The sequence below is a fragment of the Chinchilla lanigera genome, unplaced genomic scaffold (genome assembly GCF_000276665.1).
Source record: "Chinchilla lanigera isolate Chin_1 unplaced genomic scaffold, ChiLan1.0 scaffold00008, whole genome shotgun sequence".
NCBI classification, from domain to species: domain Eukaryota; kingdom Metazoa; phylum Chordata; class Mammalia; order Rodentia; family Chinchillidae; genus Chinchilla; species Chinchilla lanigera.
In genome coordinates this window covers 11,208,771-11,223,381 of record NW_004955409.1, presented here as the reverse complement: position 1 = coordinate 11,223,381, position 14,611 = coordinate 11,208,771, and positions in this window count along the sequence as shown.

Genomic DNA, 14,611 nt, shown 5'->3' with positions numbered 1-14,611 from the left:
TTTTCTTTACACCTATTCGTTCCCATGTGCAGGCCTTCTCTGCATTTCCATTGTATACGATTGAGGGCAGAAAGCATGACTTCCAGGGGCTATTAAAATCCGGTATTGTTAAGGTGCTGTAAGCAGAGGATGAGCTCAATAAACATTTGATTCTCTTTTCCTATATCCTTTTGGTCCCAGTGCCTCGTCCCGTGTGATATATGCACTAAATACCTCTACGAATATTGAAGACAGTAGGAACACAAAATACATTTATTTCAGAATTTTAGGCATGAACTCTACATACCACTTTTATCTCTCAGGTTTTTGCTGCAAAACAAATAATAAATACTGGCAAGATATCTTATTACGGGACCTTCAGATGAATGATGGCAGACTAATAGCAACCTTGCCCCACAGTCATATCTGGCCCAGTGCATTAGTATGATTACTCTCAGTCTCTGAGTGAATTTAGATCATTTTCCCCTTCCTCTCTCTCAGCAAGATCAATGATTAACCCGTCACAAAACAAGATGGACAGGATTGGAAAAACAAGACTCACAAGCCACAGAATGTGACGAATGGCCGGAGAGCGAAGTGGCTCCCAGAAGTCTGCTCTCGGCTCAGCTCAGCTCCCGCGCGGTCTGGCTCTGGGCTCTGCTCTCTGTCACACGTGGCAGGAGCTGCTGCCCGGGCTCTGCTCAGGGTGCAGGGTGCCCAGGTGGGAGCTGCCAGCATCCAGAATCCTACAGCCCAACCACTGCTGTCGGCGTCTGCTTCTGAGCTGAAGAGCACCATTGCACAGAAAGGGGGACTTAAGTACTGGGAGCTCCAGGCTAAAAAGAGTGTAGCTAAAGCACCGTTCAGCCAGGTAAACTGATCCTCAGGCTCTTACAGGCTTCCAGAAGCAGAGGCTCTGTCTTACAGCAGCACTTTCAGAAGCAGAAGAAGCACTTAGATGCCGTCCCCTGAAACACCCCTCAGAAGATAGATTTGGCTGGGGCATTTCGGGCATTGGTTCTATGCCTTTTCCTAATCCCCCTTGCCCTGGAGCCCAAGCCTCAGGCTTTGCCTGACTCCTTTGTGTTGTGTACCCACCGAGAACGAGAGTCACAAAATACTGAGATGACGTGGATGGCCGATTTAAGAGAAGCCAAGTCACTGCTCCGGCATTTTCTAGTAAATTATGTAATTCTTACAACAAGCCTACAAGAGAGGATTTATGTTTCCCTCTAATTGATGGTTGAACAAATTGACGCACATGGAGAGGTTGGGTAAATTGCTCAAGCTCACAGAGTGGGCAAGTGGTAGAATGGGATTCAAATCCAGAGAATTCTCACCCTGGAGCCTACTCTTTACACACTGCACACTGCCGCACTGAGCAAGACTGCCCGGCAGTGATGGGGATGGTAAGGACAGGAAGTGCATAGAAGAAACGAGGTGGCCACAGTCTCGTTGTCACTCTTCCCTACGAGAGGCCATCCGGGCTGGCCCTGTGACTTGCGGTGACCAACAGGACGTGCAGAAGTGAGCCTCGGTGTTATTGGCCTGAATTTTAAGGGGCCCAGGAGCTTAGACCCAGCTGAAAGGAAGTCCAGGTTGTCTCGCAGGTCGGCCCTGTAGAGGACTCTGAGGCTCCCTGCTGATGGAACAAAGCCCCTGGGCGCAGGAGAGAGAACCTCGCACACTTCTGGGCCAGCCCAGCTGCAGGCAAAGCCATGGGACAAGCACCAACTGAAAGCCACAGAGCCACCCAGTCACTTCAGAAATAGTAAATCCTTCTTTTAAGCCTCTAAGTTTTGAATTGCTTGGTTGCACAGCAATGACCAGTACAGATGGTGTTGAATGATTTGCCCTTCAAGTTCCTTCTCGCCCTGAAAGTCGATGGCTCAGTGAACTGGGCTAGAGCCCTTGGGCTGGAGCAGGAAGACCAGAAGGAGAAACTTCTGTGCCACGAGGAGGAATTCCACGTCTAACTGGTCGGTTCTGAAGGTGCCTGAGGTCGGAGGTGACAGGAAAGATGGTTTTCTCAGAAAACTAACAGAGCAGCGCGTGCAGAGCAGATGTAAGACAGCAAGGGGCGAGGGGTTTGATTGCTGAGCCAAAAAGATGCAGTTGCAAATTACTGAGCAGCAAACCAGTGAATGCAAAATCAAGCATTCAGACTTTCCAGCACAGATGTCTTCTGTCTAACTGCAGCCTCTGTCAGTTCTTTACTTTTCCCAGCTACGAGTCTTCTTACTTCCAAAGGATACCTGCTCAGCGTGTGGTTGCGAGCCTGAGGTTGAAATAAGAGAAGCCTCGCTCTAAGTCTGTTCTCTTCTACTTTCTCACTGTGCAGCTCTGGGCAAGTTAGCAGGACTTGCTAGGTTTCAGCTTCCTCCTCTGTAAAATGGGATTAACGATGCTCACCTCGCATGAGTATTGCAAAGCCAAAGAGAGATGAAGCCTGATGTCGAGGGTCATAACTGGCTAAACGCCCAAGTAACTCGGGTGCTCATCTCTCTCTCGTAATAGGGTTGGCAGGTGGCTTTTCTTCTCCTCTTTGGGAAGAGCCATCTTCGACACATGCCTTCGAACATGATCCCAATCATCAACACTCCAAAAAGAAGAGGAAAAAGGACCATGAAGGAGAACACTTGAGAAGCTTTATGGCGCCAGCCCAGTGAGGACACAGACTTCTACCCACACTCCACTGGCAAGAACTTAAGCACATGGCCCACAGGCTGTCAAAATGCATGGGAAGTCTTCTGTCAAATTCCACTCAGAGAAGACAGAGGGGAGAGAAGAGCTGGGTATTATGTAACTTTATGAGCTGCTAACCCCACCTGAACCTGTCTACCACCAATGCCAGTAAAATCAGCACCTCTTGGGTGCATCCAAGGTGCAGCAAAGTTTGAGAACCACTAGCTTATGCCATCATTGCTTTGATTTTGTATCACTGAACCGTTTCTAACATATAGGTTCTCAATGAGTCTCAACCTTGTAAACCGAGACACAACTGAACAGCTTTCACAATTTCAGTATCCAGGTCACATGACAGGCCTATTACATCGCAATGTCTGGGGTGAGATTCAGACATGAGAAGTTTTAAAGCTTCAGGAAATTTTCAAAATGAAAGCAAGTTTGAAATCACTGAGGTTACTCTCTTGCCTCCCTCTCTGCCTCAGGGGTTAAGGCTGTAATTCTCAAATTTTGATGAGCATAGGAATCACCCAGGGCCCTTGATAAAGTACAGACTCTAACTCTGTAAGGGGGGCCCGGGCCTTTGAGGCTAAGCTTCTAACAAGCGCCCCAAATGGGGCTGACCTTTTGGCTCACGGGCCACACTTTGAGTATCAAGGAGTTAAACAACTCTATAGAGTTCTATAACCAGACTTACCATTTAACTCTCAGGTCCATGAATAAAGATTTTTGATAATCAGTGAAGACCAGTATATACTTTTATATTCTTTCCTTCAAGGGAACTATCATCGCATAAAAATATAATGAATACTTCCCTATTTCAAACTTGCTAGAGGGCTATTTCAAATTACCCCCGCGAGACGGCCCAAAAAGGGAATATTTAATAGATATCCTCTCTTTGAGGAACAAGAACTTGACCCTTTGTCCCAGGAAGTTAGAACACTGTGGAAGAGGAAACTTTGCTTGTCATCTTTTCTTTTGAACTGGGATCTTGCACTTTCACAAATGCATCTGTCTTTAATGAGAAAGTGCTGACAGCTTTTGGAAGATAATCCAGGAAGGCTTTCTTAAGGAGCACGCAAAGTGAGTGTAAGCCATAAAGGAAATGGTAAGTTTGACTTTCCTGGAGGAAAAACTTCTGTGCATCCAAAGCCCGTTTAAACCATGAAGACATAAGCAATGCTCATCTCATCTTTCCCCTTTCTCTCTTGAATTTTCTCCACTCAGCCCCACCCTCCTCCATTCCTCTAAATCTGCACTTTAGAAACCCAAGCTTCAGTGCTCAAGCACCCTATTCTGCAAAATTTGTGTCCACACAATACTCACCACCTGCTCGTTTTTCCTCAGCTTGTAAAATAAATATTACACGCACACACTTAAAAATTGGTATGTACCTAATGTTTATAAATAAGAAACTAAAGTTCTTTGTTCCCTTCCTTACTTTTCTAACGCCTTTTCCCAGGTAGTAAATGTTTTCAACTCTGGTGTTTTCTTCTAATATTTAAATGAACAATTTACTTATGTTGCTTTTTTTTTAAATTACCATCTTGGATATTTGGCTAGGGCTATATCTACAACATCTTTCCCTTATTACAGAAACATCTTTCTCTTTGCACAATACGTAGCATGAATAAGTAGCTGGTACAATGATATGATCAGTAACAGTCCACCTGATAGTTTTAGCACCCACTGATCATGCTTTCCTTAGCTGTGTATTACAATGGGATCATAAATGTACTATTTTTCTAACTACCATTCTGGCCCCATCTTCTTTCCTCTCCTTTTTCTTTTTAACCATATTATTCAATATGTTGCTGTTAGTTAAACTAATTAGTTTTGATGCTCTAATTTTTCCAAATTTGGTCACTGGGAGCCCTTTGAGCTGTAAACTTTTGACATGATCCCATTAGCCTTTGAGCATTTCCCTACTCTGAACTAACAAGATGTCATTGTTCACCTTGAGCTCTTCCTGCCCTAGACTTAGACTTAGCCATTTTGCAGAAAAAAGTCTCTGTTCCTTTTAAAGGAAAATGTTATTTTAGTTTTCTGATTATAAAAGCAATACAAGCTCACTATAGAAAAAATAGAAAATAAAGTATGTGGAAGAAAACTAAAAGCACATCCTTATTCTACCATCTATAGCTAACCACGCTAACATTTAGTATACTTACACCCAGCCTTTTAAATTTAGTATTTATCACAAATACTTTAACTGAACTATTGGTTGATACCATGTATTTGGTATTTTACCCCCATTTTATCAACTTATCATGAACTTATTTCCACATCATTAAATAATCTTTAAAGTCATAATTTGAATGTTTTTATTATAGAAACTATAACCTAAGGTTTTTTATTCTTTCCCATCATGCCTACCTATTGTGGTCAAACTAAAACTATTCCACAGCTAGTAACCTGAATCGCCAGTCTTCAATGAACTTGTAAGTATCAAATTTCCATGAATTGACTCTCAAAAATAATAATTCTGTGGAATAGACACATCTCTTGAAAACATAAACTTCCAAAAGGCAAAGTGTTTTCTATTTCCTATCTTCCAGTCATGTCAAGTTTGTTATTAGTTGTTATGAGCTGATATATTTCCTTGAACCTAGGTACTTTAGTTTCTTAAAGACACCTACTGATCATAAAACACTAAAGACTTTCTTGTAAGTGTTCCAAGAGTAAAATTGATTTTTTTAAAAATATAGTCGACCAACAAATAGAGATTACTGTTCTGCTTCTTCCTTCAACATGCCCAGGGAAATGTTATTTAACTACTCTGTAACTTACTTTTTCTTATCTATAGGTTAAGAGTAATAGGCATTTTTCTACTTGGCATTGTTGTGGCAATTAAATTAAGTAGTAATGTGTTTTTCACAGGCTCTGGGATACACTAAGGGCTCAATAAATGATAACTATTAGAATTATCACTGTAGGCTACAACAGTGCCTAGGATTTGTACTAACCCTAATAGAAGCACAGGATTGAGGCTGAAGGTGCTGAGGCAGAAAAATAGCATAGAGTTCAGAGCACACGAGGGCCACCGGTGAACCTGTTGAGCTGGAATGGGTACAAAGGTTGTAAAAATTTGTAAATGAGACTGCTCTCATCATAGCATGAGCACACTGAGTGTCCTTTACCTTCCTTCTCTCTTGGCATATATCTATCTGCACAAGTCTAGTACTTCTGCTGGCTTGGGATAAAACAATAGAGGTAGTTTTTATAAGGAAAGAGTTGAGAATTTGTCATTGAAAAGTGGAAGTACTAAGCTAGATTGTAGTAGTGCCCAACGAGGCTTTTACTGCTGTGAAAAATTTTAAAGCATACATTAGCTCCCAAGTTCTTTCTACTTCTGTGTCCTCTTTAGATCTGATCCGTTTCTTGGAGCTGTGGCCCCTCTTATATGGTTGTCAAACACACCCGTCATTACTTTCTTCTAGCTGTGTGGATACAGAAAACTACTTAATCCTCTGAGCTCCTCACTTTTCTCAAATTTTGAACAAGAATTACAATAAAATTGCCTTTGCTATAAGGTGACTGTAGGAATAAAATGTAAATGTAGTACCTAAGGCCATGCTGGGCAGTCATATATACAGGATAAGCAAAATGATATTATGATGATATATATTAGAGGCTGAAAGACCTTCAAATTTCAGCATTCAGAGCCCTGCTACCGCATTATATTGTTTCTTATAAAAAATTTAAGCTAGAATCTCTATCAGATATATTACCTTAAGTGTGGAACGTTTATATGCTGAGAAGGATTTTCTATGTTTATTCCCATTATAGGTTTTCATATGATCCATTCATTCACTCCACAACCACAGTAATGAACAATGACCTACCTTTCGTTGAGGAGGACCCTGGACATTCATAGGAGGTGCACATGCCTCAGAAAGAGTGAAAATATCCAAGTCCCTTGTGATGATGTCCAGGGTTGACAGGGTGCATATGTGGCTATAATACTACAAGCAAGTGGAAAGTTAGACTAAGTGTGAGACTTAATCCCTTTAAGAACACATATCTTCCAGATAGCCTCAAGGGCAAGGTAGGCATCTGATACCTTCATTTGGGTACATCCGCTCCAGATTATGTCATCATTAGTAGGTGAGGGACAAGGCTGCATCTCATTTTTGAAGGCTTTGTCATCTCAGAAGAGCGGGACAGACTGAATGACTGGAACCAGCAGTGAGTATCTAAAGTCTGGGTCCCCATGCAACATTTTTGGGAAGGGTGCTCCTCTAGCCCAGGGCTTCTAAAAACGTCCTGGGCTTAAAGTTTCAGGTCAGGGTCTGCGGAAACCTTCTGCAGAATGTTTCTGGAATAACACAATGGCCTGAGAGAGGCTGTACCAAGTCTCCCTGGACCCCCTTCATAGTTCAGCCATATTCAGCAATGGACAATTAAATAACATGAGGACAATGTGCTGGGTGTAACAGGAGTGGAAGGAAAAACTAGAAACAATGCCACTTGCCTCCCTTGTTCATCCATTCAACAGTTGTGAGTGTTCTTTCCTTGCTGGTACTGTGACAGTTATACGAACCTGACTCATCTCAAGGAACCCTCCTCCCTGGGACAGAGTGAATCAGAGACAGAGGATTAATGACTCCTACCAACCACAGGTCATTCGCCAAGGTCCTTATCTTTACAGCCCCGGAGGAGCCTGGGAGAAGTGTGAGAGCCAAGGTGCGTGTCATCCTCTGAAGCATGGACTGCAGCAGCCCGGCTCCTCTTGTGAAGGAGGTCACTGCTGTCTCTTTCTCAAGTCCTATTAGCACCAAGACTCTGTGCCTCATTTACTCCTGAAGTCCCTTCAGAAGAAGAGTAATTTATTATTATTGGCTCAATCTCTCTACCTTTCTCACAGGGTACAAAGTTAATAAATCAGAGCTTTCCTCTGGCTGGGTCAGATTGACCAGGGTAAAATTAACATCTGTTTAAGCATGCATTTGGAGCTAAACTATTCTCTGTATCTTTAAACAGTGGGGTACGGGGAGAACAAAATAATATCCAGCCTTTGAAAATGTTCAAATCCACACGCTGAAACTTGATCTATCTTTTCCTATAAAAAGCTATCATTAGATAGTCAGAAAATAACATTTACACAACACCTTGTTTTAGAGGGGGCCAGCAACAAAAATCTCACTCAAAGTATGCTAAAGAATATAGAGAATGACATTCTCACAGTACAAATAGTACTGGCCTTAGGCAGACTTGCTTGTTAGTGTTGTCCGATGGAAAAGCGATTTTAACAAGGGCCTGGGTTGTTTTTGTCTCTTCACCCCGCCATCTTTTGTGTTGGTATCGTCCTGACAGAGTACCAAGGTGGCCGCAACAGTTCCGGGTCTCAACCTGTGCAAAACAATGATCCCAGGAAAGAGAGGCAGGCAGGTCTTGGTGCTACATTCATTAGCCCCATAACTCATCAGTTCCTTAACTGAACACTGACAATGGAGACCCACTTGGCCAGTCAGTGCCACCCTGACCTAGGGATGGAGTCAGTGTCACCTGAGGCACCATGCTGAGTCAGGCAGGAATGGGTGTCTGAACAAATCAGGGCCCTTCTAGGGAAGAAGTAGCGGGAATTTACACTAGGTGGATTGCATTTAGTTGCAGGAAGTAGGAAGCCTGACTTATAAGTGGATCAAGCAAAAAAAATTTTTTTTCTCTCATAACAAATGATGGTGTTAGCTGACTACTGGTGTGGATTCAACATTTTGATGGTGTCATGGTTAGCAGCTCGGTCAAGGTGAACTTTTAACCTTTCTCTCATTTTGTCACCTCATGGTCCTCAGACAGCTACTCAAATTCTCTATGTTGTGTCTGGATTCAAAGTAAAAAAAAGGGGAAAGGGTGCAGGCTACATATAAAACACTGTATGAGGCATGTCTGGATCTGTGAGGCATATGGAAATGTACGTTTAGTCCCTTTGCTTTCAAAGGGTCAACAGTTTATGTGGGGAGACACAAAACACACCCCAGGAAACACACACAGTGTCAGTACCAAAAAAATATGCAAATGGTATCACTGGATCTCCGAAGGCTCACAATGGCCTGGATGTTCCAGCTGTTGATCTCCACTCCACATCTGGTCTCCCCGGCCACTTTGTCACAGTCTTACTTGTAACCGGGCTCACTTCGACTGCAGGCACACTTCCAGAAATCACGTCGTGCACAACCAAAGGAAACAGATCTGTGTCTATTTGTCCTTTCAGCAGACAACACTTCTCTGTCGGGAAGACAGGTGAGTCTGATAGAGGCTCTTGGATGACAATATTGTCCTGGCAGGGGTCCAGGGCAGTGGCGAATAGAGAGCATGTAATGAGCCTGGTGGCAGAGCAGCTGAGGTGTGACCGGATGTGCAGAGGACAGGGACCTCTTCCGCAAGGACATCATCAGAGCTTGGGTGAGTTCTAAACTCAGGCTTTACACAACCAGGGCATCTACTGTTGGCAGTCATTGAATGCCTCTATTATATTTTGTGACCGTGAGCTCAGTTTGGAAGAAATTTATAGAAAAGTAGGTAGTTATTTGGGGGTTGTATGTTTCACATACTATTTTAAATTTGGTAAGGGCACAGAATATCTATCTATCATCTACCTATCTCTTTCTGTTTGACCACTGTCTAACCTTTAGCGAGCACTTAGAGGTTTTCTGTAACTCAGTGTCACAGGCCTGCATCTTAATCTCCGCATTGCCCCACCATCCTCCCTGACCGCATCTTCTCCTCCATTTCTCCAGCTTCTTTCCTACCTTGCTGTCTCTTCACACACAGATTTCATAACTCTGACCCTCGAAGTGCATTTCAGCTCTTGTTCCCCGCCCCTTCCACACCTGGCACCATTAACCAAGCTCTCTCCTCATGACTCATGCACCCCACTCTCTCTTCTTGTTTTTTGGGGATTCTTGGGTGCTTCTTTAAGTACCTATTTTTCTCTGAGCCCTGTCCAACTCTGGCATCCATTTTCCACTTTCCACCTCCTCTCTAAGTCTTTGATTCAAATTCACAGCTTGAATCTGTGCTGTGTCTCCAGCTGAGATCTCTCTTCCAAACTCCACACTTTCAGGGACGTCTCCATTAGCAAATCCCACAAGCACACTGAACTCCACATGGCCCAAACTGGAGATAACCTCTCACCTCAAAAGAGAATTGCTCTTTTTAAGGGATATCAGCAGCCATGAGCCAGAAGCCAGTGTGTCATTCCAGAATCTTCCCATTTCATGCATCAGTCACTCTGTTAAGATATCACTGTCCACAAGTGAAGTATCCATCAGAAAGAAACTGTATTTATACCCACACACGATGGGCTACTATTCTGCCTTTTAAAAAGGAGATCTTACCATTTACAACCACATAGATAAAACTAAAGACATTGGGGCTGGGGATTTAGCTCAGTGGCAAAAGCGCCTGCCTAGCAAGCGCAAGGTCGAGTTCGGTTCCCGGTACCGGAGAAAAACAAACAAACAAAAAAAAACTAAAGACATTATGCTAAGTGAAATAAGCTAGACATAGAAAGTGCATGAGCTCTTTTATATTGGAATCTAAAGACAAAACAATAAACTCCAGACTCTGAACAAATAGAAATAGAGTAAAAAAGTGACTAACGGAGATGGAGTAGAAAAGTGACTAAGAGTAAGAGGAAACAGGGACTCGGAGGTATAAGGGAACAGTGACAGTTATGTAGGATAAATAACCTGGAGGTTTCATGTACAGCATAAGAACTTTAGTTTGAATATTGCATTATATCCTGGAAGTTTCCTGAAAGAGTAGATTTTAGGTACTTTTACAACACACCCCAAAAATTAAAAAGTAACTATGTGAGGTGGTGGATATGTTAATAATCACTTCAAAAATCACTATGTGCCTATGTATCAAAACATATTTTCTACCTGAACTACACACAATGTAAAAAGATTTTGCCATCATTTTGTGTGATGTACTCAATCTTTCTTTGACTCTCCCATCATAGTATATTATTATTTGGTGCCTCCCTAGGTGACATGTACCCCTGCTTAACCCTTCCCCTCCAAGCCAGTCTGAATTAGTTGCCCTACCTCTAAGATCCAGTAGCAGAAATACTACCCCGGCCCTTCCACTGTAGCACTGTGCTTGGTATTTTAATCATGTATTTCCTTCTTCATCTTGCGGACTGGCCCCATCTTCCAGGGCCAAGGGTCTGCCATAACAATTTTGGGATTTCAGCAGCCACCAGAGATAGAGTCTGGCATAACGTCACTGTAAAATTGATACTGGTTGCAGGAATTATTTAACAAGCAGCTGACATTTTTATATTCTAAAAATTCATGAATACATTTTGATCTTTCTAGAAATCAAAAAGGGTACATATAGTCCCACCACTCAGAGCTATAATCACATTTAGGTGCATTTTCTTATCTTTCTTTTTTCTATCATTAAGATTTACTTTTGCCTAAGCATAATCATACCGCACTTATAATTTTGAATCCTACTTTTCCACTAAGAATATCATTATTTTTCATATTGCTGAATATTTCTTATATCATTATGGAAAAAAGATTTTGTTCCTTAATACAAAACAGATGCCCGGTGATGGCAGATAATATTATAAACACAAGAAGTTTAAAGGATAAATAAAATCAACCACAGTCCCACTGCTCAGAATAGTTCTTAATGCAAAGTTCAATAAATATTAAACATATTTTACATGCCTTATTACTCTTTCTAAAAATACATTTCCATGGCAAAATTGAATTTTATACTGCTGTAGATTCTTTTAGACATTATGAAATAAAAACATTTTTCTGTAACATTTACAGTATTTCCCAAATATTTCTTAGTAACTATTCCTTACTTTGTTCAGCTACTCTGTAATGTTAGACTTTCAGGTTGCTCCAATTTATTATAGATTGTCACAAATGATAAACAGCATATTTACATAACACAAGTATGTATTTCATAATGTAAATTCATGCTGAAAAAGTTAATCTGTCAAAACATATATTTTTAAAGGCATTTGATATATACTGGGGAAGAGACTTCCAGGAAGTTGTTACTTCCAGTTTGACTTCACCCGAAATAGATTTTCTCATTGAATCTGCCTTCAACAATAGCAACTTACCATCAGACTGAAGAATATTAAATATATATACCAGATATTATTGTTGCTTTGATCTTTCTTTCTTTCATTATAGATGAGATTGAAGGCTTCAGTATTTTATGTGGCCATTGATAAACTGGCTTCTTTTACAAATTGTATGTTTGCGCCTTTGGGAATGTTAGTTTTAAAGAAATTTACCATTTCCATGTTGATTTATTTAAGTTCTCAAAATCAGAATACAGTATTAACTTCTACTGATATTTTCACACATAGCTTTTCTTACCTTAGTTTCCTCTTTAATTTTATGAATAATTTTATTTAAATAGAGACTTTACTGTTTATGTAGGCAATTCAATATTTTTCTTTGTGATTTTTTGTATTACTTTTAACATTAGAAAGCCCTTCCTTTTCCATCAGTCAAATGTTTAACATCCTTCCTCATAGCATTTTTTATGATCTGATATATTGTTATAGTTAATGTTTTTATGCAGTTGAACTTATTTTGGCATGTCATGTGAAATGAGGATCTAAATTTTTTTTCTTCCAAGAGTTAAGCAGTTGGGTAAGCATCGTTTTAATAACACTATAATATTTTGCATGGAATTGCATTTTAACAAGATTGCTAAAAGGACATCGGGATTATCTCACTGAAGAAGTCTCTGTCAGAGATTTTGATGAAATAAAACCTCCTTGTAATGTGATTTGGAACCTGAGTGAAGGGTCTGGCATCCGGGGAGGTACAGCAGAGCAGGGCCAAGTAGGAGTCTGGCCAAGGCAGCCGGAAGGAGTTTCATCTCTGCAGTTATCTTGGGCTGGTGCAGATGCAAAGAGGAAAAGCAAAAATGCTGTTCTGGAGCATCAAAGGCCCGGGAACATTCACACATACAAAGGAGAGATTTAGCTCAGCCTACATATATTGCCACTCCCATCTCTATGGAGGCCTATAAATACAACAAGATGGGAATAATAGGTTTATTTTAAATTGCATCATTTCATATCCAAGCCTCCATCCTGACCCTATGTCAGGCAGTGACTCATATCTCCACACATTGCTAAATATTTTGGAGACTATAGGATCTCTATATAAACTGAATGCAAATTTGTCTGTGAAAACCTAGGCTGCCTTCATTAATATATTCACTCAAAAGTCAGGAAGGACTTTCCAACAGGACAGGAGTCACTACTGAGGCCACCCTGTCCATGGCACGCGTGAACCAAGAGTGCCAGTACCTATGACACTTTGGTTTTGCTTGGAAAGTCAAGTACAGGGCCGAGTACCCTCTGCCAAGCAAGGACCTCCGGCATGGCTTGCAGGGCACAGTAAGCTACCACGACTGGGCACAGTCCTGGGAATTTGTTTCATGCCATTTGTAATCATAACAGAAAGCCTTTATTTCTCATCACATCAGCATTGCCGTGCAGAACTCAGGGCCTCAGCAAAAAATAAAAAAGAAAACTTGGCAACTGCACACAAGCGTGCGCGTGCACACACACACACACACACACACACACGTTTGACTCAGCTTTACTTATGAGATCTTGACTTGGAAATAAAACGATGTTGTAATTCACGTACTTTATAAAAACAGAGCAAAACCATCACTCAATAAGTGGTTGTCCAGGAAACATAACAAATCCTTAAGTTACCAAGTCACAGCCTATATACAAACAACCCATAATTTTTTTAAAAGTAGCATATTGAGCCTGGAAGGGCTTAAACCACATTATAAAGAGTGCCTGTATGTTATATGTGGAAGTTTCCACTTTGATTGTTTTAATGTTTTCTTATCATTGCCTAATTGCTTCCTAGTAATCATGGCTCAGCATGCTTTTCCAGACAGCCAACCAAACGCTGGGTGCAGACCAACATCCTCACTGCGCTCACGAGCCCAGCCCAGCGCCTCGCGCTTGGGGAGGATGGAGTTGGTGCAGAGCACATGTTTTTCAATGCATTCCCAGACAAAAAAATGCGATATGTGCATGTATTCTGTGTTTTTAGGTGGTCTTTAAGAATGAACAAGGTAGTTACACATCTATAATCCTAGCCCTCTGGGAAGCTGAGGCAAGAGGATTGCAAGTTCAAGCCCAGGCTGTGCAACTGTATCAGTCAGTACTGACTAGAGGAACAGTAGGCTCACAAGGGCTGCCAGCAGGGTCAGGTGTGGAAGAGTGCAAAAGGACTTCTGTCAAAAGCCTATGGCTTGGAGCTCACTGTAGAGTCCTCTGTGTGTGTGTGTGTGTGTGTGTGTGTATCACAAAGGTTAAGTCTGCACTAGAAGGTTGAAGGGTCTGCGCTCTAAGCCAGGAGATTGGCATCCAAGGCACTGCCGAAGATTGGAGCTCCTCTGCAGAAGCAAAAGCAGAGCGGCTTCCCTCTTCTTTCCCTTTTTATTCCATTCGGGCTACAAGCCTATTGGTTGGTGCCCCTCACACCCAGGCTGGGTCTTCCCTCTTCATTAAGTCCTTTCAGTCACCCCCAGAACTATGCTAAGCCAATCCGCTGGGCATTTCTTATGCAAGTTAACACAACAGTTATCTGGCACAGCAATTTAGTGAGACCCGCACACAGGTTTTTAAAAACTAAAATAGAAAGGACTAGAGGTGTAGCTCAGTGTGAAGGCCCCGGGTTCAATCTCCAGCACTGCAATTAAAGAAAAATAAAAACAAAAAAGAATGAGGAGGTCAAACTGTAGACTACCTTATAGGATGATAGCAAAAGTAAACAGTGCCAGGCAAAAAATGATTTAGCTGCTTTATTCGATCTGATTTGGGACTGTTTAGGCCTCTGGCTTTCCTCACCTTTGGAAGAAGAAATGAGATGAGGAGAATGCAGATGTTTCCAGCTGGGAGTTAATGCAAATTCTTCCACCA